The sequence below is a fragment of the Chrysoperla carnea genome, chromosome 1 (genome assembly GCF_905475395.1).
Source record: "Chrysoperla carnea chromosome 1, inChrCarn1.1, whole genome shotgun sequence".
NCBI lineage: Eukaryota > Metazoa > Arthropoda > Insecta > Neuroptera > Chrysopidae > Chrysoperla > Chrysoperla carnea.
Window position 1 is genome coordinate 120,765,058 of NC_058337.1, and position 25,689 is coordinate 120,790,746.

Below are 25,689 nucleotides of genomic sequence, written 5' to 3' on the forward strand. Positions count from 1 at the left end.
GGCCAGTTCGTACGCTATATGTTCGTAATTATTTTAAATGATATTTAAATAATTTTTTCGAATGTTAAGAATGTCATATTTGTCAGGATAAATATTTTGATTAACTAATTTATACAGATGATAATCACTATACTGTAGTAGGAATACGTATATTGAAAAAAGTACTTTCAAGAATATATATTCTAAACTAGCTGTGAACTACCCGCTTTGCTGGGCAACATCCCCACTTGCACCCCTCCCTCCACATTTTCTTGCGTGGGATAACAGTTTTGTAATGTACACGTCATGCTCTTTTATTTGATACCCCACTTAGGTATATTTGTAAATATTCGATAATTCCTTCCCACTTTCTCGCTACACCTTTCTACCCTCCGAAGGTTAAAAGTAGATAAAAACAATAGATCTTTGAAGCTGGTTGTATATCGTGTCAATATTTGAGCTTAATCGATGCACAACTTTTTTAGTTTTTGAAGCATATCCCTTTCAACCCCTATTTCAACCCCTTACTCTACTATAATATGGATGTATTATACATAAAAACCTTCCTCTTGAATCACTCTATCTATTAAAAAAAACTGCATTAAAATCCGTTGCGTAGTTTCAAAGATTTAAGCATACAAAGGGACATAGGGGCATAGGGACAGAGAAAGCGACTTTGTTTTATACTATGTATTGATAACATGGTTTAAATTTAATATTTCCTTGATTCAAAAAAATTTATAAGAAGTTGATTCCTTATACTTTACACACTTAGATCATTGGATTCATTGTAATACCAAAAATTGGGTTGGCCGGGTTGGTGCATAGCCATACCCCTTTTTGAAGTCAATGGACTTCAGCTCGGAGTGGTCATCAAAGAAAGGTTGACTTAAATGACCCAATCTCCTCTTGGCAAGACTTGGCAGGAGTGACTCTGCCAATGCCCATAGCAATGATGTATTCATTAAATAAATAAATAAATAAATAAACAGTGAAAAAGAAAATGAGACGTAATTTCCTTCTCCCCCCACTGTGACAGCTCGTGCAATAACCGTGATACACTGGCAGGCCCAAGCGTTCAGCTTGCTTGCTGCCTAGCCAGAGGTCTGTAATAGATTTTCTTATAGAGGCTCTTGGAAGTGAGATTAGATCTTCGGATCGCCAGAAAAATAGTAGTGCATATTACAGTCAAAAAAATTTATAACACAGTCTGCGCTCATGTTAATTTGAATAAAATTGCAGTGAAATTACACAATTACGTTTTCATATATGTAATTGGACGTCAAACATCATTAAAAATTCTATTGAAATCAGTTTTAAATAGAATTTTATGTAGCTTAAAGTTTATATAGTTCGTGCTTTTTAAAAATGTTGTACAGGAGTTTTTACTTGGCTTTGATATGTACAGGGTGATAAAGTTATAACAGCAGGGCTTAAATAATAGATCACGTTAAAATTGCGGCTTTTTCTAGATACAGGTTGAAATATTAGCTCATATTGTCTAATTTCCATAAGCATGCTTAGTGACAATACTCATAAAAATATCCTTTGTATCCAAAATTTCAATAAGCTGTGCTTTTATTTTCCAAATCTTGAGTTGTATCGATGATCAAAGGTTTGTTTGCCTAAATTGGTACACTTTCCTCAGTTTATTGAAAGTGCTATCTAAAAGTATACATTAATGAAGTTTTGGATGACTTGATCTTGAAAATCATTTTTAAGCATTACTCTTCCTTGATAGTGCTGAAAAAAATTAAAATTTCAATTGATTTTGGACCTTTTTTTACGAAACGCTTCTCAGTTGTTAAAGCCATTGTATGAAATCATGTCTACCACCAAGTACTGGCATATTTAAGGAACGTTAGCTAGTTTACTTTGTGATGTTTCCCATTTGTTCAGAAACGGGAAAATGCCAAAAGGATATTTTTTGCATTGTGACGTTACATTCATACTACGTTCATGTCCCATTCCAGCACATCAACAAAATCCTAGTACGAATTATTGCTCTATTACAACGTTGATTCATAGAATCTTCTGTGTATACGGTAAAAATTTTAAAATAAATTGTCAAAGTAGAAAATTAAATGCATGAATTTATATTAAAACATTTTCATGTCGTAAATGGTGTATTAACAAACAAAAAATTTAAATGAAAAAATTTATAAATAATTAAATTATTTTAAACAAAGACTTCAAGGATAATTAAATTTTTTTAAATATAAAATAAAAATAAAACGTGAAGGATAACTAAATCATCATACATAGAATAACATCAACAAACTTTTATTATTAAAACAATGGTTTGATTGAAGACACAGTAAAGTATTGTGTCTTTCATTTTAAATTTAAAAAAAGAAATGGAACAAAACGAAGATAATAATGATGAAACTTCAAAACATGAATCATCCACTTCAACGTCACCAGAGTTGAAAGATATATTGACAAATATTCATCCATCAACTGTTCGATTTCATCGTGCTACATCAAAAACTCAAACGGCAACGTCATCGACTGTACCAAGTTTTCCACATAGTAAACTTTTTAAAAAGTGTAAGAGTGCAACATTTCAAATTGATGGTGCAACATATACAATAGGTGAGCGTAAAATTATTCGACTAAGCAGTTCTAAATGTAAGCTTTAAATAAGATAAAATGGTTTTCATTCAAATTAATTTAATTTTATGAATAATAACCGATTAATGGAAAAATTTTAGTACCTTGAACATACCCCATGGTATTGAAACTAGTTCAGTTTATGTTCTGTCGTATATAAATCGAATCAATTTAAAATTCAAATTTTATCCAGCGTTATTCATTCACATTACCTTGAATGTAAATCTTATGCAAATTATTGACAAGCTAATTCAAATTTCAGGATTCAATCAAGCTAATAGAAATCATAAATCTCTCCAAACTGATAATTTCCGACATGATACAGTACTAGATGCTCGAGAAACATTCCTCTTTTTGAAAACAGATCGCAATTCAATGACTTCAAAGTGAGGAAGTTCGAGAAGTGAATACACTTTACCATTTGGTAATGAAATGTCCTTGTCTTTGCCAAATCTTAAGAAAATGGCTTAGGGGATAATTAAGTCTACACAAACTAAATCTAAAGACCATAAAACCTGGGTAGGAGCTATAATACAATCGGACTAAATTTTTTTTGTCACTTCAGATGAAGAATTCTCACTTCACAAATAGAAAAGTGAAGTTGGTTTTTAAAAATCTTTACTAGTATGCAAGATATGAACGTTTAAAATTCCTAATTGAACAAAGAGGAAGATACCCGTTAGTGACGTCAAACATGGGTATCGCCATAGAGATTATATATAAAACTTTCTTTTTTAAACAGAAAGCTTAAAAAAATTTAAGAGATGAACAACCTTTGAATGCAATCTTTGCAAACTTCATCGTTTTTTTATTCAATTTTAACTGCACTTTCAAATTTTATCATGATATCAAGTCTAGTTTTACATTTTTATGGCTTATACGGCCAATTCGACGTCAGGATTATCACTTATTACTATAAAAATTTGACGTTCTGTATCTAGAGAACACCTATAGTAGAAATTTGTAAACTAATTTACTTACTGGGTGTTGTATGTTTACAAAATTGTGTGGTACAGCATAAATAAAAACTATAACTTATTTCACTACAATCTTATATACTCTTACCGCGCACATAATCCAAAACTTTTTTACGATTTTATAGTAAGACTACAAACTTAATAATTCATTTTTGGTTGGTTGCGCAGTAGTCATGTACGAATATTTTAACCCTCAAGCAATAATTTTCCATTATTTCGAAGAGTAATTCGTTTTATAAGTTGTAGTACAAGACCTAAAATTATATTTGCATAACCATTTATACTAATTTTTAACAAATTAAAAACATTTTAAGAGTATTAAGGTGCCAAGAACTATTCTTATTTTGTTTATTTATTACATAAAAAAAATTTACTTCCTCCGTCTAATGTGTAAAAAACTATTATTATTCTGCAGTTTATATTCAAAGCAGAGATCATTGAGGTCATCTCCCTAGCTCATCCATTTTCTCATTCAACTCCTCAATCACACCCCCTTAATATAGAGTAGTATATATGTGGTTGGTTATATGTTCATTGTAACGCGACATTTGAATTTATTGTTACTACAGTTTTTTAAAAATGAATGAATATTACTCGAATGGGAGACGAAAAAAAATGGTGATGATGCAACGAACATAAGAGTGAAGTAATATAATGAACAAACATACAGGGTTGTTCAAAAAGTTCTAGACACGCCTGAGTAAAATTTTAGTAAAACTTTTTTAAAAAGTTTCCATAGAATTTTGAGTGAAATTAATAAAAAATCATTACGTAGGGCTTCAGAAAAAAGTGAACAGTCACGTGGAAACGTGTGATTGTTAAATGTATTAAGTTCTTTTTGTATTTCCATGAAAAGTTACGAAAACCATTCACCAATTTTTTTCACCCATACTTTTGTAGTAAATTCATTTAATCATTAAATCATTTAAGAATATCAGTTTAAAACAAGCGAAAACAAACAATGTACTGAGTTAGTTGTTGAAATGCCATGTAACGACAGTGTTGATGACGCCATCGTTGGTTTTTTTTACGTTACGCAAGTAAAGAAAGATATCCACTCTTAGATAGTCACACACACACACAACTGATATTCCCATATAATATATACTATAAAATTTGCAACTAATCTGCGCCTTCGCGAATACACAGTGATGTTTACGAAAAATGTTTCAAACAAAAGATGTTAAATTTTTTATAAGGAACACTTTTTATCTTTAACGGTTTAACGGTTTAAAAGATTGGTCCTATGGACCCACGGCCCAATGGACTATGTGGCTCATTTACGAACTCGACCTCACTTTTTACGTCCTTAACAGGCTATACAAATTTCAGCTTGATATGCTATTTTGTTGTTGAGTTACCGCGTCGACAGCCGGACAGACGAACAGACGGACAACGGAAAATGGCCTAATTTGGTGATTAGGTATATAAACACTTGTAAAAAAATTTGTTCGTGGCATCAATATTTTAAGCGCTACATACTTGGGACAAAACTTAGTATACCTTGATATATTTCATATATACATGAAATAAAAATTAACTTATTTTTGTATTGACCTTCAATTTTCAACAATTCGCACTTTTTACAACAGTTACGATGTCGTAAAATTATCGATTAAATACAAAAATTGAGCGACAAACAAATTCATTAATGTTGACCAAATTGAAGGCGTGTAGGTCACGTAAGGGTTCCGCTTTTCTATAATGGCAAAGATTCTCTAGAAATAAACGTCGTATACCGTTCTAAAGAAAGGAAAATGCGACAGACTTCGAACGAGTATGATTAGTACAGGCTCTAATAAAATTGGGAGCGACCATTCGAATAACTGATCACATTTTTTGAGGTAAAGAATTCTAGACACATCAAAACTTTTACGTATTACAAAATATTTCTTTCGATTTTCGGGGAAAAACAATGATTTTCTATCAAAAAGTTTATAAACTAATATACCAGAAAAAAAAGGTTCTCTTTGTCACATGAGAGTATACACAATGAGGTTACAAACGGAACGGACACAACAATGACAACAATACAATAGAAAAGATAAAAATTTTCCTCTCTCGAAAAAAAAGAACGTTCTTATTTATTTATTTACATTTTTTCATATTATTGTGTGGAAAATAAAATCTGCCAATCTTTTTTTTTTTACATCTTTGTTGTGAAAAATGAATTTTGGGTTTTTTTTACACCAAATTTTATGTGCAAGTGCCACAAGATATCCGTATACAAATAAGAATGATAAATGTTAGTTGTTCTTACGTTTCCTGTAAAAAAAATGTAAAATTATAAGCGTATTATAAGTGTAAACCCATGTTTGGGACGGTTATTATACATCTAATTTTTTTTCTTCTAAATCGAATTTACACCGATAAATTGCTGTTACTATTTAGTCCGTCGGTAATCTTTTGTCGCATGGTTAGAGATTTGCTCTCGTGTTCTGCAAATGTGTAAAATATTTCGCGCGATAAATAACCTTCAACTATGTAAATCATAACCTCTACAAAATTTTATTTTTTAATGCACTAGCTAAGTAAAAATAATTTGATTATATGATTATTGAATGATGTTTGAGAGGGAAAATATCAGAGCAGATAATCTAAATTATTTAATTCATTTTATCTAATTTCACCATATTTCTTGTCGTAAGTTTTTTTTTTTAAATTTACTGAGTTTGACTTATATTAACGTAACGAAAGTATACTAACTTACATTTTTACTCTCTTAAAAACTGAAGTTAGATTGAACAAATCTGAAAAAGTTCATAATTCGAAAATAGATAAAACTATATGAAGATAGAAAAAGTTTAACGAACATATACCATTTGAAAACTAATAGTTATTTATGTTTTAAACCAAGCGTGAGCAATTTGCTCATAGCGCGATTGTTGGCGAGTAAAATGTCGTAAGTGACAAAAAACATTCATTTCTTTATTATTTTTGATTGTTTACAAAATTTTGTATACAAATGTAACGTTCAAAGTCTTTCGGTTATAATTTATGTTTTTCATACATTTAACGCTATTGTATCATAAAAAAACATCCAAAAATAATCGAAATACTTCAACGCGAATTCAATTTGTATACAAAATTTAATAAAAAAACATAAATAAAAAATAAATGTTACTGTTGAGAAACAAAACAAAAACAAAATTCGTTGGCTTGAAAAAATCACGCATTGTGTCTAGAGCACATCCGACCCCGCTTGAAATGAATCCTAGACACCCAGGTTCGACCTCTGGTATGAGTAAATTTTTTTTTAATTCTTATTAATTAATTTAGATCCGTTTCTTTTAGTTAAATTGATTTCACCAATGAAATAACTTATAAATGGTGAGGTATGGCAAAAACTCTACCATCGGTTTTCGCCTTATTATTACGTCTAGAAAACTAACATCTACGAATATATACATTACCTACTATGTATTTGTATATGGATGTTAGCGCTCATTATCAATTTTTTTTCTTTGAAAAATTGAGTCAATTTGGAGGAAAAAATTATATTCTGACGTCAAATATACAATTAGACAAGGGTCGAATGAATAAAATATTGAATCCTTGTCAATATTCGAAGTCCCTAACTTAAATTTATTATAAATTTCCACTTCCCTGTCGAAACAAAGTAATTTTTCCGAACTCACTTGTTGAACAGACGTTTTTATGTAGTTAATACAATTTTGCTGAATATTCTTCGAGCCGGTGTAGTAATCTTTATGGGACTTCCACTTTTACAGCCCCCACCCGTCGTTATAATTACAAGCCCCTGGAAATTTGTTAATGTTACGATAAAAAGGGATCAATACGAATTATTATTAGGTACCTAGACTATTTAATTTTTTTTAAAATATATAATCTCATGCATTTTACATTTTAAACTACTAATTAGACAGAGATCGAACATAGTATTTGACGTCATATAATATATATGCCATCAGAATACAATGCTAAATTCTGGTTTGCTAGAAAGAGTTTGCATGTTGTTTGCTAAATGAAGAAACAAAAAAGTTGTTTGCTAAATGAATGAGGTTTTATTCAAGCAAAAACTATCATCGATATTCTCTATTATGAAGCACAGACGTTGGAAAGTTGGGATTATTTATCATAATCATAAATATATATATATATATATAACATTTAATATACTGCATTGCTTTTGTTGACATAATACAATTTTAATGTTTTCGAGAAAATTATTAACAAATATTTATATCATTTCCCACTGCACTCAAGTAATGAACTATTTGTGTAATAAAGACTTTATTAAAGCTATGTTTAACAATAATAGTCTTTTTATAAACAAAAATATATTACATTTAAAGTAGTACAGAGTGAGGCCTTAGTAGATATACAATCATAAAGAGTAAAAGTTTCATGAATAAAATACGTTGATCAGGATAGCGTTATTAAATTCGATTTATTCTTTTTTATTGGTAAAAAAAACAAAACGGTTTGGGATATCATTAATTTGATAATAAATGCAACGTCTTTTCGTAGTAAAAACGCCTTTTCGCCGACCTTTTTTTTGCAAAATATGTTTGTATTTCCATACCACAAACCACACTAAACTGGAGACTTTGTGGTTGTTTCAAATATAATTAATTCATTGCATACTTCACTGCGAGGCGCAAATTTTGCTTATTCACGAAGCCATTTACCAAAAAACGTAGGTACTTCATCGATATTTTTTTAGATAATGGAAAATTTTTTAAGAAAAATGCATTGGTATCTAATCCTGTTTAGTTTTTATTTTTACTTTAATCATCCTTTAAAACGTGTCTTGCTTGTTTCTACCGATTTGTTTTTTAAATGTTTTACCTAGACATTTTAAAATGTCTGACCTAGAAAAATAATATAATCGAGGTAAGATATATTATAATCGAACTTATAAATCAGGACAAACTTAAATAATTTTACCGTGTAGTTTGCTTTCCAATTTTAGTGATCTACTTCTCTGCGCCAACACCAAAATGCGCATTATTTCTGCAACTGCAACTGAATGATCATTTTGATCAACTGTCAATACATAGGGTTCATTCTATAATTATAAAAGCAATTAATTATTATCAAATGAAAATGAAAATAGTCGCCGTCAGCTTCGCCGTCAGCCGTCGCTCGAACTAATTCTACAGCTTGAAATATTTGTGCTGTAAGGTTCTGTGGACTTCCCAAAATTAAGATATTATTTTTTCATAGTTTCCTCGTCGGGTGACAGTATTTGTTTTTAAGTATAAAATTAATGATAAAACCAACGAAAGCTTTTTTGGTTTATTAGTAGATACTATCTCTGGAAATTTGTGTTAAAAAAAATTTTTTTAATCAAAAATCAAAAAACAATTCTACTATAAGTAACTGAAAATGAATGATGAAATTGATACATTTTTTAATTATTATCTTATAATAGTAAAATTTTGAGAAAATGTTGCAATCTAAAGTCAGCCATATTTATTAAGCCACGCCTATCTATGTCAGTTGTCAATTTCAAGAACACAAGAAAATTGATGTTAGCGATGACGTTATAAATCAACGACTAATTATACAGAAAACAATATAGTTTAAAACTGTAAATCCATTTACGTTCTTCTCTGTATGTAGAGAATTCTTGTTTTAATTATATTTGTATCCAAACTATTAAAATATTCATTTATATAAATAAATAAACAATGCATAGAAATATTAACAAGCTCTTACTCGGAATTTTGCTCGCGTTCATTGTTTATTCTACATTTACATTGTCTATTCTTTGCATTCATATTCCGATTTATTAAGGTTTTTATAGCTTGATTTATAAGATAGAATTATTTGCATCTTAGAAATAAAGCAATTCGACTAAGAGGTTTGCCTTCAAACGTTTTGTGATTTTGTTTTATTCAATACAATTCAACGCTTTCATGAACTAGGTTAGGTTAGGTTATATTGGCTGTCCACGAAGAACACACTTAGGCTATAGAGCCCATTGTGATACCATATATGTGTTTTACCACCTTTCTGCTGATAATTTCATTTATCAGCTCCTGAATTTCAGAGGCTGAGTGCACCTTCCTTCATGCATATACCATGCACTACACCAGCCCATCACAACTATTAATTAAATTAATTTTGTTGCGACGGCGGGAATCGAATCTGCTACCTTAAGCATACCGCGGACGGAATTGGTTACGCCTTAACCAACTGTGTTAATAGAGCGATTGATGTAACTTTCGTGAACTTACGGCAGAGAAAAATTATTGTTAGAATAACTATAAAAACCGCCAAGAGAAAAGCCATTCAAGACAGCCGTTTGTCGGCCTATTAGCTCAGTTGGTTAAGGCGTAACCAATTCCGTCAGCGGTATGCTTAGGGTAACGGGTTCGATTCCCGCCGTCGCAACAATATTAATTTAATTAATAGTTGTGATGGGCTGGTGTAGTGTCTGGTATATGCATGAAGGAGGTACACTCAGCCTCTAAAATTGAGTAGCTGATAAATAAAATTATCAACGGAAAGGTGGTAAAACACATGGTATCACAATGAGCTCTATAACCTTAGTGTGTCCTTCGTGGACAGCCAATATAACCTAACCTTACCTTACCTAACCTAACACCCCTCTTTGTTAGTCGGTTTCTTTTTACAGCCTTTTCAAAATCGCACACTTCTCTTTCGCATCCAACGTACCATTCGGAATGATACATAAACAAGTATAATATTAAATTATATGTTCAAAAAATATATATAAATAAACTAGCAGATAATTCTAGTTTTATAAAATACAAATAATAATAAATATTATTATAACTAGTGCTTATACTTCTTTCTAAATGTATGCATCTGTGTTCACAGTATGTACGTACTATAATGTTTAAAGCTTCAACTTTAATCATATAAGTTCAAGCTTTTGAGAGAACACAGTTGTATACGAGTGTGGCGCAGTTCAAGTGTTTAAATGTACATAGCACACACATGTGCTCCTTCACTATCTATTAAAAGATGATCTATACTATTTGTAAACCATATCATTAGTCATTTATAATAATATATTAGCTTGATACACGCCCTCTTCACTGGGCTTAAAAGTAACAACCACCGCTTTATATCATCTATCTCTCTTGAAAATATACGCATAGTTTTCAATTTTTTCAGTGTAAAAAAGTCATAATTCATTGAGTATATCCGAAAAGATGGCCATGAATTTATTTAAATTCATTTATTATTTTAAATCTTTACAGAAATCTTTAATTTATGGTTCAAAATGATTATCATAGATGGAGCAGTAATATGTCAGATTATATTTAATTAAATCTTTATATATTATAGCTCATGTGTTATTCTGATGTATGAGCTATATTATTCTACAGTTTGATTCAAATCCATTTGGTAGTTTTTGCATGAAAGCGTAACAAACAAACAAACATTTATAGGGAAACAAATAAAATATACAGGGATGGCAATTGGTTCGGATTATTTCGAAATTATTTTTAGTCTGTTTTTTTCTAAGCGAACCATTTTAAGACTGTTAGTCTATTTTATGTCAATATCCAGCAATATAAGCCTGTAAATAACGGTCATGGAATTTGATAAAGGAAACAGGAAGATATCGCATTGACAGGAAAAACTAGGCTAGAGAAATGATATACTTTATTATACTTTTTCATGAACTAAGTACATACAATCAGCCTCTCTATTAAATAATTACGCACATATGGTGCAAAACTAAATTAAAGACCTTTTTCATAGAAATAATTATATTCATTAAAAGAAAAAACTACTGGAAAAGAATTTTATAAATATACATAAATCATCCTCTATATTTAAAAACAGCTTACAAAAATGATCTTGGTTTCATATTTCACCAGTAGTGGAGTCCAAAAACGGATAAAATATTTTTCCGATCTACAGAATGAGACAATGAGACACATGTGTGCAAATTTCAAAGATTATTCTAAGGGCAGTGAGAAAAGTGAAAGTACTTGGCATATCAGGTCATATCCTTGATTTTAATCATAATGGCTTTCGTGCCATTACTTACAAAATTCTTATCAATACTTTTGATAAGTATTAAGAGGTATTTTGTTCTTCTTTTGTTAAAATTTCATTTTTCTGGCAATTTTTTTTTATAATTCTAAACGGAGAAATTTCTTCATTTGCGCAGCTCATGTTTGATAAACGGCGAGACCTTTTATGGGTTTAAACCTTAATATTTTCTACGCCATTATAGATGTTTGTCCTTTTCTGTTGCCAAATTCTTTCTCTCACTTACTTAACATACAGCTTTATATTTGCGTTATAATGTGTGATCAAAGTCTGGAACAAGCATACAAGGTGAGGTAAATCAATTTGTAGTTATAGTTATAAGTGAAGTTACCCAGCTCGAGAAAAGAATTTCCTGTGCGATGTTTCCAAAGAAAATATTTACATGATGTTACAATGTTTTAGGTTATTAATTACATAAACATGTAAATTAAAAAGTAATTTACGTGGGCAAACTTATTATATAAACTTTACCTACGCTACTGGCATGACTTTAACGGCCTTACAATACAGTAAAGTCTTGTATATAATGCTTTAAGTATTACTAAAGAGGTCATGGGAAATATTACAGATGAAAAGAAGTTGAGCTTATTCACAATATATACGTAGCTCACCAATTGGATACATGTTTAAGAAAAATATTATTGTACGTTAATGAGGTAAACAAAGTTTATAAATTGATTGTTAGTATAACCAACCATCAAAACTACGTTAATTCGCTTCGTGTATGAGTTTTATTTCTGGGAGTTACCATAGTAATGACACACTACTTTATTGATATAACTGTATGGATGTGTCTTGATTTATTTAGAATAATTACGTCCGAGAAAACATAAAAATTCATCTCATTTTACGATTTGATCAATATTTTCTCGATATTTCTAGATTCGTCTCGTTATAAAACCTATTCGTATAATGTTTTAAGCGATATCTTAAAAAGTACTTATCTAATCTTAATTTAACCTGAATTTTTTAGATAAAAAAAAAACCCTATGAAACTATCAAGTTTTATGACATTCGGAAATGAATTATTTTGTGTGATTTTCTGGATTTATTTATAAGGAAACTTTTAAAATTTGTTTGGCTCCGATTTGGATAAGAATTATTTTATAAAATCGAATCCCTTGGGCGATTAATTGAGTAGTATTTCAAATGTACCCCGAATTCGTATACGAAGAAAGATCTCGTGGTACATAAATAACATTTTTATTTACACATAAAAAAGGGCATTCCCAGTAAAAGAGTATATGAAAATTATTGAGCCCTACGTTTGTAATTTTGAAGGTCTGAGTTCTAACAAATCACTATTTAAAGAAGGCGAAAAGAGTTGATACAAGGGACGTAAATATTTTTGGAATACCAGTGAACACTCTTACAGACAAAAGTGAGTCTAAGCTCTATTCTCCAATCTTTATGTATACATATAAAGCATTGAATACAAATTGAGTTAGAGCTTCATAAAAAAAAAAAAACTTTACGGCTACAGGTTGAACTCTTTCCTTCATTCATAAAATAATTTTTTTTATTCGATACTCGAAAAGTTTCAACAAAAGTTTTTCCTAACTTACATTAAAAAAATGAAAACTGTTGGTAATTTACATCGTAAACTTTTGTATTTTATTTTCTAAAGTTTATACTAAATTTTCAATGAAGTCAAGTGTTTTTCATGAAAATTATGTTACGGTAAATACTAATACTAATAACTAGTCCACTTGTGTGGAATTTCACAGTGCGAATCCGTGGCTAAGAACAGGTTAGGGAAATATTATATATAAGTGATACTAAATATCAATAGAAATTTATTTCGTTTTTACTGTGTATAGGCAATTTTAATACAGATATGATATACAATTCACATACTGAACAAAATTATATCTTAAAAAGCAAATCGGTGCACAACAAAACGGTATGGAAAATGAATTTTTAGAACGTGAGTCTAGTTTTCGTCGTTGGTCAGCACGATAAGCTTAAAAGCATAACAAATTTTTACATAATGGCATTAATTTTAAATTGTCCTCTATTATAGAGTATTATGAGCTTAAATAAACAAGTCTAATTAGGTTAGTGACTTTTATTTTGCCTTTTTTGCAACGTTGAACCTTTTTTTTGAGACACCAACAAAAATCTGCCATCATAGCTGCATCCCACCGACTTTGGTATCTTATTTCTATTGTTCGATGTATCGAAAAAAACGAATTTTGAGTGACAATATATAGGTCGGGATGCTGATGGCAAATTAGGGTATTTTATTTTTTGTTTACCTTACTTTCACTTCGAAAGTCCCATGTTACAAGAAATGCTACACATTTGAGATGACGACGATTTTTCAAGATCTCTAATCATAAATCCTAAATGGGAGCAGTTAGCTGATTCTATCACTTTCATTATATTTTTTAGATTTGTCTCTACATAACAACCGCACTCGTAACAAAATTAATTTGGTAGATTTTTACATCTTCTTTGATTACTAGCCTAACTACTACTAACTACTTCATGCCTAATATTTCGAATAATCTGTTGTGAGGACTTGTGTACAGTCGGCTAATTCTTGCAAAATTATGAAACAACAAGTGAAAACAAACAATTGAGTGAGTTAATTGTTGAAATACCATGTATAGACAGTGTTGATTACTTTGTCACATAACTCATACATACATACATGGCACACACAGCCAACTGATACAGCCATATAATATATACTATACAATTTGCGTATAATTTACGCTCTCATGGGTAAAAGTGATGTTTACGAAAAAATGTTTCAAAGTAAGTTGTCTATCTTTAACGGTTGACAAGATGGGTCTTACGGTCCTACAAGACCCAATTGACCTATGTCCCTCATATACGAATTAGACCTCACCTTTTAAGTCCTCAGCACGCTATAAAAATTTCAGCTTGATATATCTTTTCGTTTTTGAGTAATCGTGATGACAGACAGACGACAGACAGATAGACAAACGGAAATGGACTAAATACTTGATTTTATGAACACCTATACCAAAATTTTGTTCCTAGCATCAATATTTTTAAGCGTTACAAACTTGGGATTAAACTTAGTATACTTTGGTATATTCTATATACATGGTATAATAATTAATAGTGATATTAAACCTGTCACAACACTTTGATGACTTTGATGTGTGCAAGATGAGGGTGGTGCAACAAAAACAATTATTGTTCTGGTTGTCAAACCCTTCTTCCTTTCTGTGTCTTTGTTAGATTTTTTTAAACTCTGATCCTTCAATGGAACAAACTGTATTTATAGTAAGTAAATCGAGTATAACTGTAGAAGAAAAGACATAAGATACGTCATACGATTCGAGACAAGACACGACACAAAACCAAGACAAGATAAGACTTTATACACCTAATGTAAAACGTTTTAGTGGATTTTACATTTTTGTTTTATTTATTTTTTTCTATTTTCCAATGTGTCTTATATTATTATTGAAACAATTCATTTTCCCATACACTTTTATCAATAACAAACACTACTGATTTTCTTTTAACTCTTAACAACAAACATGAAATGGTATTTTTATTTTAAACGAGAAAAACACTAAAAATGCATTTTCATAGATAAAATGTGTTGTTATATTAATCTTCGAGGTCAAATTGACAATTGCTACCATAAATAAGGAATTATTTATGTTGTAAAATGTTTTACTAAAACTTAATGATAAACAGAGAAAAATATTCTAAAGAATTGGTTTTCAGTATTAGATTTTCAAAACTTTGATTAATGGATTTTTAAAGAAGGCATCCGCTAATGGCGAAACAGAAATTGAGGCGCAAAACAAAAAGTGTTTTATACGTAAAACAAAAAGTTGAGAATCATGTAAAAGGCGCTCATTAATTCACAATATTATAAAATATCATAATATGTAGAAAAAAATACTAAAGAGAATTCTCCGAACTCCGGAATAACTTTTAATATAAATTTATAAACATAAAGAAAAATAAAAACTAACTCTCTGAGCCGACAGTAAACTGTGATATATGACGTATGTCTTTAGTATATAGCATCTTGTATATTATCGTCATAAAGTAAAAAATTTGATTTTTTTGATAACACAGGCAAATTTGATCCGATCTTAATGGTATTTCTTTTAAAACCCACTAATTTTAGGTCATTCTTTTCAGCTGTGATATCAGTTTATTGCTAGCTATCAATTATGTGCTTCATTCCGAAGCACGGACTCCACTTTCTTGAAACCTACTAGAGCTAGGTTAATTTTGATTCCAAATTTGAAAAGTATGACCGAAATTAAGTAGGATTACATACTTGATTTATTAAAATTGGATAAAATTTGGATGTGATAGAGCAAAATTAAATTTTTTGGTTTTTGATGACGTCATAAAGTTAAAATTTCAATTTTTTTGATAACCCAGTCATATTTAATCCGTTCTTATTGGAATTTTTTTTGAAACTCCCTAATTTTGGGTCATTCTTTTCAGCTGTGATTTCAGTTTTTCGCTAGCTTACACTAATGTGCTTCATTCCGAAGCCAGGGCTCCACATTCTTGAAACCAATTAGAACTAGGTTAATTTTGATCACCCTCTATTTGAATTTTGTGGATGTTGTTTTCTGGAATATTTGTTTATCGAACTTATCTAGTTATTATGACGTAAAAAGCTAGCTATTTTTATCGAACAACCAATATTTTAAATTATTTAAAACAAATATTTGATTTTAAATATGATTTTATTAAATGATTAATATTGTAAACATCCCTAAATAATAACTTTAATCGACCTGAATTTTATATTTATTTTATCAATCAGTACACAATATATTACACATAGCTCAGTATTGAACGATAATCCCTTTTTTGAAAACTATTCGAAAATTTAAATGCAAAGAAAATTACACGTTTTTCGTGTTTATCATGCTCGGGATTCATTCGGTTAAAGATTTAGACACTTTCTTTGAAGAGTGTTAAAGATAAATTGTTGTACATTTTCTTTCGCAAACAGTAAATTGATTCAATTTATATTTATCTAGAATCGTGATCAGCAGCCTTGAAAGCTTTTGAATATCAGATTGTTTTTTTTTCGACAAACGCAGAAATTTTTCAAATTGAATTGATCGTTCGATTTTTTAAAAGCGATATTCCGAAGTAATTAGACTTTGTCTTATTTACCTTACGTTTTCAGAATAATCACGAAAAAAATCCGAGCGAAATAGCTCCATCAACATTCTAAAATCAGAAAAACATTATCGTTGATAGGTAGCGATGGTCTTCTCTGTCACATTGCACCTATTTTCGTTGATCTGACTTCAATCGGAAGAGAAAGATACTTCTCCAGAGTTATCCCAAAGTCACGAGTTTTATGAAGGCAGGTAAACGAAATTTGGTGCTACCAAAATAGAATAAGACCTTTCTGTCCATCTATTACAATGCAGTTATGCCGAAAAAGCCTCAAAGTCTCTTCATATCTGCTTCTGACAGTTGTATTAAAAGGTAGGATTATTAAAAGTAAAGGTATTATCTCAACCTTCTTAGACTGAAAGCTCAAAAGACGATTTTTTTGAATCCCCAAATATATTTTTGTACAACTATTTGCTAAAGTAAAAGAATTTTATTGGAAATATAACCTAACAACATTCCTGTACAATATTTGGATGATATCGTAAAGATTTATTTGAACCTGATAATTAAAAACGGTGCAGTAACGCTAGTCTTTCCAAAAATTTTTGCTTATCGGGAATGAAGAAATATTTCAATGGGTCAACGCTTCTCCATGCTAAACTTTAATGTCTATATTGAAAATTTATTTCTGATATAGTTGTGATGTCATATTTTGTCATGTTCCTGTTATGTCATGTCATGAATGGTTTGTTTAACTATTTAAATATTTAACAACAATATTTAATGATAATATTACCCAGGTATAATCTCTGGTTTATGTTTTTAAAACATTCATTAATAATTTTTTATAAACAAAAAATAAATTTAAAAACATTAAATTAAAGACGTAATGACTTAATGCCAAAATATTTGTTTTTGTGGCCTTTATATCAGTTAAGGTTTCCGACAATTGGTCGAGTTCGTAAATGTGCAACAAAGGGCAATGGGTTTTGTGACCGTACGGCTGACAAAATGGACCCTACTGAATATAAGATAATTTTGACAAAATAAATTTTAAAAAACCGGGTTTATTTAACGATTGCATCCAGGTTTTTTCAAAACATTCAAAAATAGGGTTTATTTAATGATTGGATGCATGGCTTTTGAGATATATTAAAAAATTGACATAAAGAGCGATTTCCTCATGAACTAATCATCCAATCGATACATAAACCCGATTTTTGTATTTTTTGGGTCAAAATTACCCAAGTTTTATCGAAATCGGAAACAAAAAATTTTCCCCGATTTTTTCTACGGGGTACTCTTCTGAAAATTGCAAAAAATCCAGACCCAGTTGACCTATGTTTCTCATTACGAACTCGACCTTACTTTTTACATCCTGAGCACGCTATGAAAATTTCAGCTTTATATCTATTTTCGTTTTTGAGTTATCGTGTTGACAGACTGACAAGCTTTACAAACTTGGGACTAAACTTAGTATACCTTGATATATTTCATATATACATGGTATAAAAAGTAGGAAAACTATCGCTACTATAAAAGACTCGGGGAGCAAATATGGTCCAGCATATTTAGATGTATAATGCAGGAGACATCTTTCGTCTCTTTATTCAATGAAAAAATCAGCTGAGTGTTTAAATGGTTTCCATTTTTTTACTTGTGGCGCTGAAATCTTATCGTTAAAATCGAATATCAAACATTGTTGCCATGCTCATATATCCTTAAACGTCCATAAAAAGACGTATGGATGCATAGTAATTATAATTTGACCTAGATTAATACAAGTCAGCAGTGTAAATAATAACAAAACTTTAAATCCTTTATGTCAAAGGTCCATATAATATTTGCATCTACAGGGTTTTTCAACAAGGCACGTCCATAGGTCTTTTCTAACCGAGTTGCCACAATTACTTATACAATGTCGAAGTAGCTGAAACAATATTCTTATTGGATCCACTTAAAACAAACTTTTTTATTTTTTGGGAGATTATTTTTTGTAATAAGAATATCACATAAGAATAAAGTATAATATCTATTTATTAAACAACAAAATAGTATCTTGTATAGACATGTAATAATAAGTAGTTTTTATAGACTTGTGAATTAAAATAAATTAAAAAATATTTTTTTAAAACGCTACAGTGGTAACGTGGACAAAAATCCTGCCAGTGGTAACGTTGGGTCTACCAGACCCAATTATTTAAACATCTTATAAACTAATAGTTTTTGATTTTAAGGTGAACAAAACTCTTTACACAGTTTCCAACATCTATATTTAGCTTTTATGGACAAATCATATTTAATATTTTATAATATAAGGAATGATATTAAAAAGTAAAAATCAAGGAAAAATTCTAAACTTATACAAATTAACTGGTAAACTTATACAAATTAACTGGCCTATTAGATCCAAATTGAATTTTGTATCCAAGTTTAACAACAACTGATAACAGTAAATCTTCTCTTTCATATAGGTTAGCTTTAGGAAGGACTCATAGGAAGGTACACGGGTGGTTATAAGGAAAACCCACTCTCAACTAGTTTTAAAATGACGTAATAAAAGTGCTTGGGTCTGACAGACCCAACGTTACCACTGTAGGGTTAAATTGGTTTATGGAATAATTTCAAAAACAAATTACATATCTATAAAAATTACTCATTATTTTGTTGTTTTGTTGATATTATAAATAAATTTTATACTTTAGTACAGAATTATATTATTACATAAAATAAACTTCCACCAAATAAAATAGTTTGTTTTAAATGGATCCAATAAGAATATTGTTTCACCTACTTTGACATTGGTAAATGTGGCTACTTCTTTTAAAAACGCCCTATCGACATGTTAAGCTGAAATACCCGTTATATTTTATATTATTACATTTTAGCAAGTTCTATCAATTAATGTAATACTTGATACGATAATAAACTATGCATTTATATTAAATTTTAAATCCATTAGAAAACTATTATAAAATAGAATTTCTATTTTGTTTTTTTATGTGTTAAAATATTGGCCAAAACTTGGCACATCGACAAACCCGCAAGATATATTTCGAAATTAAACAATAAATTTTAACTTTAATAGAATTATTATCAATACGCTTTCTTTTATCTATATTCATGTGAATTTTGGAAACAATTTAATTAGAAAATTTATTTTTCCTAATCAATACTAAATACATTTATTGTCCCATAATATATTACTGTAAAAAATATATTTAAGAAAATAAAAGGGTATAAATAAAATCTGATTATAAATCAAATTTACACGTTCAAACAAAAAAAACATACTGTGCAAAAACGGGATGGGAGTTGTTAAATGTAACCTTTTCTATCATTTTCTATCACTTTTTCTTTTATAAAAATTTATTAATGTGTAAAATGAATTCATAAAAGTGGATAATAAAAATTCGATTACCCAAGTAAATTTACGTATTTTACATATTACCTTTTTGAACAGAATATCATTTTCATAAAATTCAAGTACTTGAATAAAAAAAGGCTTTAGTTGGGATAGAACAAGGAAACAGGAGGAGAGCTATTATTTTGTAAGCATAAATCTATATATATTATAAATGCGAAAGTAAGCATGTTTGTTGTTTGTTTGTTACGCTTTCACGCTAAAACTAGCAAATGGTTTTTTAGTGAAACTGTACAGCAATATAGCTCATACTTCAGAATAACACATGAGATATAATTTATAAAGATATATTAATTTAAAAAAAAAATTTTTATTAATTTAATTTGACATTACCATAAATTAGAGATTTCTGTAAAAGTAGTTATTTGACATGACCATAAATTACAGATTTCTGTAAAAATAGTCATTATAAAATATTTCACGGCCATCTTTTCTGATATACTCAATGAATAATTGCGACTATTATACATTTAAAAAAAAAAAAAAAAACCATACATATATTTTACCTGTGTAAAACAATTCGTACCATTATTTCGAGTGTTATAGAAAGGGGATAAGCGAGAGCAATCTTTATCAATCTTTAATTTTAAACCCAGCGAAGCGGGTGGGTAACACTTTAGTCTTATAATAATATTTCAAGGAAAAAACTATATAATCTCGAAGATTATTACATACTTTTTATCACTAATGCTCTATTCGGTATAATAAAATCAGTTATTAAATATTTGCCAGATTACATCTGTAACAGCTTTGCAATTATGTGACCTTATGAGGCACTTTTGTATTTTGGCACTCTTTCAAATAATGTAAAAAGCTCGTCTATTTCAATTTTCAAACAAATATCGACGGTTAAGTTGTACTTTTCGCTATAGATTGCTCCATTCCGGATAGCTGCCAGAAGTAATTTTAATAAACTTACTGTCTTACAAAAAGGATTTCCGCTTGTTTTACCTTAAAATATAATACAAAGAGTAAATATTATAATATTTCGTATAATAGGAGGAATATATATTCCTCCTATCATACTAATATTTCCATACTAAAATTTCCAGTAGGAAAATTTATAGACATATTTTAGTAACTCCGTTTACTAAACTTGTTAAATTTCCATGTGTCTCTTTTAAAATTATATCTTCAAAACCACCAAAAAACAGAAAAAAATTAATTATTCGATCATAAAACTCTTTAGGTATATTCTTCGACTATAAACAACTTTTATTTGAAAAATTTCAAAACGTTTAAAAAATGACGCACTTATAGTGATAGTTTATAGGGAAGGGGGGGGGGTAGAAGGAAATCACAAACTTGTTTCATTTTTTACAACTGGAATATATTATGTTGCTACAATGAAATCTTGCATCACCTTTAAAACATGCTTGTGATTCTAGCGAGTTTTAAGTTTCAGTCACCATAATTACGTTTTTAGGACCATAATTGCACAGTGCAATCAAAAATGAATTAATGCAATCGCTTCATTTTTCATTTTCTAAGTTGTATTCTATTTTTTTTCTTTTTTGTTTCAGGTAAGCGCGTAGAAAGACAACAGCAATGAAATTTCTAACCATGTTCTGAAGAAAACAAATTCAATCGTAAGTACAAAAAATTATTGCTTTCCATATAAAAATTCAACAGATTTATTTGCGAAAACGACGTTTACGATCTTTTCGTAATTCTTCTTGAACTCGCATTAAATAGTTTTGGTATTGTTCGATAGTTAAACATTTATAGGTTTCATGGTTTTTCATCACTGAAAAAAATTTACCAATTTTTTATATTTTATAAATGATTTTAGGAGGAAATAAAATAATTATGAAAGAAAAAAGTTTCTGATATCAGGAACAAATAATTAGAAACACGAAATCACTAATCGTTTGCAAAAACGAGTAGACAAAATTAATACAAGCATAGATGACTTGACGAAGCTAATTTCGGCTAAAAATCTAAATTGCACAAAATTTGCTACAGTATAGAAACCCCTTAAGAGGAGATTCTTTAAAGGCTACGAAAAACATCGTGTCTTACATTTCTGTCGGTTATAAATAGCTATAACCGCGCAAAATCGGAAAATTTTACGTTTTAAGATACACTTACGTCTATCCAATTCCATAGTATCTAATCGGGGACTGATATAGTATGCAATAAATAAAATAATTCCAAAAATAATCTCCAAAATTTGCATTTCCTTCAATTCTGCTTTCTTGCATTTTACCTTAACAAATTGAAATATTTTAAAACTTCATTATTACAAATTTTAATAATATTTGACTGAATTTACCATTAATTTAGAATAATAATATGTCAAAACAAAAAAGTCGGTTAAGTGAAAACTCATTTGATTCAAGAGATACCGTTGCAAAATTATTGTTTTAAAAGGAAGAGATTTTGAAAATTATTGAAGGAATTTTGGACCACAATCGTAGAGACTTTCTGAATTTTCGAAATTACTTTGGCTAAGAAATCGAAATAGGGACTCGTGAGCTGATTTCGACACTGAAATCATCCACATTTAAAAATTCTAAAAATTTGAAATCTACGACAAAATTGAAAATTTTAACTCTCATTTATCCAGGAAAGCTCAAAGTATTTCAACCGTAATACCATCGTTTTTTGCTGTCCACATACATTTGACAAGACAAGCTAGAATTTAAGTTAGTACTTTAACATAAAATGTTAAGAATATTTTGAATTTGTATAAAATTTTAAACACATGGTGACATAGTTATACATTTTTCAGAAATATTGCATATTTTGCATTAAATTTTAGTACTCAAAGAGTAACTCGATAAGACATAAAATGGAATGTTTTAAAGATTTTCACAAATATCGTTTATAAAAAAAATATTGTAAACAGAACAAAATTTTATGACCGGAAATATTGCTTATCGTATAGAGTGTACTTAGAAAAAAGTCTTAAAATATCTATAAAAATTTAGGCATATTAACCGAATAGAATACCCTATTGCATACCGGTAGCTGATTCGTACCGGGCTGATTTTCTAAAATAAATTGAATGATTAATCAATCGTCTATACAAAAAACTGCATTTTTACATGGCGGTTAAATGTAAAAATTTAAGCGTAAAAAAATCACATAAGTTTATCATAATATTTTGATTTTTTCATTCGCTGATAAGTTGTTTTCTATACTGGTATTTTTCCAAACGTTTTAACCATTTTCACGAGCAATTTCTTACAACATTTTAACCTGACAATACTCACATCAACCGTTCGTTATTCTTAAGTCTCTTGGTGAGACATTTGCTCACACGTTCTGCGTATGCGCCAAATATTTCGCTCTTTGAATATTTTTTAACTTTGTAAGATACAGAGAAAAGCATTTTCCAAAAAATATAAAAGCCTAAATTGAAGAAACACTTTTGTGTCTTAATTACAAAAGTAAATTATTATTTAACTTAATTCAGTACATAATTCGTATCTCAATCAACAGAAGATAAAATTTTTCGGTGACAAAGCATTTATTCTTGTTATTAAAAGCTCCTATATATATTTCAAATCAATTTGAACAATATAATAAGTAGATAATCCTAGTACACACACACACACACACACACAAAAGCTTTGCTATCGTGCATTTGCTCATCAATATTATTTATGTTCAACACAAAAAAAAAGAAAGAGTTTTATTACTTTACCCTCTTTTTTCCACCGCTCTAACCGTTCTCGTTCATAAAATATATCAACCACAAAAAATCATCTAATTTTTCAATACATCACATTTTTAGGGTTCTGTATAAAGAAAATATAGCGTAATCATGATGTAACTAAAAAGTAAGATGCGATTATAGAAATGAGACTCAGCGCTCCTACAATCGACCATGTTGAATGGATAATCTAGGAAATATAACCAGTGAGTATAGATAAAGATATTACAAATAAAGGAAAATGAAAGAAACCGCTCGCATTTTGCTAAAACCTCATGGAATATGTTTCTTAGGTGTCAAATATCATTAGTAAAGCATGATTTAGTGACACAAATGTTTCTATTTGTTAATAAACAATAAATTGTTAATCCATTGGAACGGTTTATGTAAAAATTGACTTACAAAATTAATAAATAGGCAACTTGAATTACGTGCACGTTATATATGTAATAGTTTTCGATTATTTGACAAACACTTAACATTTACGTCATTCAAGTTGCCTATTTACTCATTTATTAAGTGATCTTTGGGATTGATTATTTCATTGAGTGAAAAAATTTATTGCTGATTAATAAATAGAAACATTAGAAGTTTTTTCTTCCCAACTATCCTCAATCGTTAGTATTCGAATTGATCTATTCAAAATAATTCTTGAAAATAATTTTTTTTTTAATTTTCTTTATTCTGGAATTTGACAAAACTTGGTATACACGATAATTTTGTGTAGAATGTTTCTTTAATTGGTTTAGTACTATTTGAGATTACTCCGATGCACTGGCTCTCTGAAATGCACTTGTATTTCCACGATTCATACCCTGCAAATTTTTCCACATATTCGCAACGTATCGTTTTACTAAGATACGTTGCGATACCCTTTCTCTATTAGTTAAAACGCTCTTAGCCGATTTTTTTTTCTTTCTTTTATCTAAATTGACAAATGACTACTTACTGTATACATACATATTACATAATATACGTCATTATAGGCGGCGCGTTATATGGAAATACTAAATGCGCTAAAATACATTTAGCTGACAAAAATGAATAGTCTTATCACATTGTATGAATCAAATGTGACATAACAATAATAGATAACATAAACAATATAAAAAAAAAATTAATGAAAAATGTTTTAAAATTTATTTTAATAACTTTATTTAAGAGGTCAAATGATATTTATTTAAATTAACACATAGGAATTGAAATGAGATGGAAACGCAATAAAGACAGCATGATTACGATAGATTAGGTTTCTATTCATAGTTGACCATTTTGGTCATGACGTCTGGTGGTTAAAATTCTAACTATAATAAAGTTGCATACGATGCTATTAATACATAGGATTCATTCTATAATTGCAACAAAAAAAAAACCAATAAATTATTTTCAAATTGAGATGGAAATAGGCTTCTCGAATCCATTCTACAGTCATATATGTGTTTTCTGTTCTAAGTTCTGAATCTCAAAAATTAAGATATTATAGTTTCTCGAAGTCAGATGAAACTGTTGTGCAAGTTGAAAATATATTTGATAATTTGTAAAAATAAGATAGATTAGAACGTGCTTTGAAATTAGAGGATGTGTTTCTCAGAAAGAAAGTTTGCTCATTGGACTTGAAAGAAATGGAGCTTTTTTAAGTAAGTAGATGTACTTTAACAGTAGGTAAGAGTTAAGTTTAATTAATTATAAAATCAACAACAAAAAATTTACTATTATAAAAACGCAATTTTTTAAATAATTATGTATTCCTCAAAAAAAATAACAACGGAAACATTTGCAAATTCGATACAATTCGAAAGGATAATTTATTTTGATACAATCGACTGCGCCATCTATAATATTTTTCATGAAGTACGAGTTTTCAGCAGAGAAACCAACCATATATTGTCTATAAAATAACCATTTAGATTATTAAACGTAAGATGTCTCTACTACAAAGT

The 25,689-nt window shown here is 29.3% G+C and overlaps 1 protein-coding gene across 1 annotated transcript in view; it reads left to right on the plus strand.

The window, feature by feature from the left end:
* Positions 1-2,389: 2,389 nt before the first annotated feature.
* The window catches only part of LOC123306212 (calcium/calmodulin-dependent 3',5'-cyclic nucleotide phosphodiesterase 1-like), a 312,151-nt gene continuing 288,851 nt past the window's right edge, over positions 2,390-25,689 (plus strand). Inside the window, exon 1 of the mRNA XM_044888137.1 lies at positions 2,390-2,574. The gene's annotated coding sequence lies outside the window, so the exon portion shown is untranslated. The remainder of the gene's footprint in view (positions 2,575-25,689) is intronic.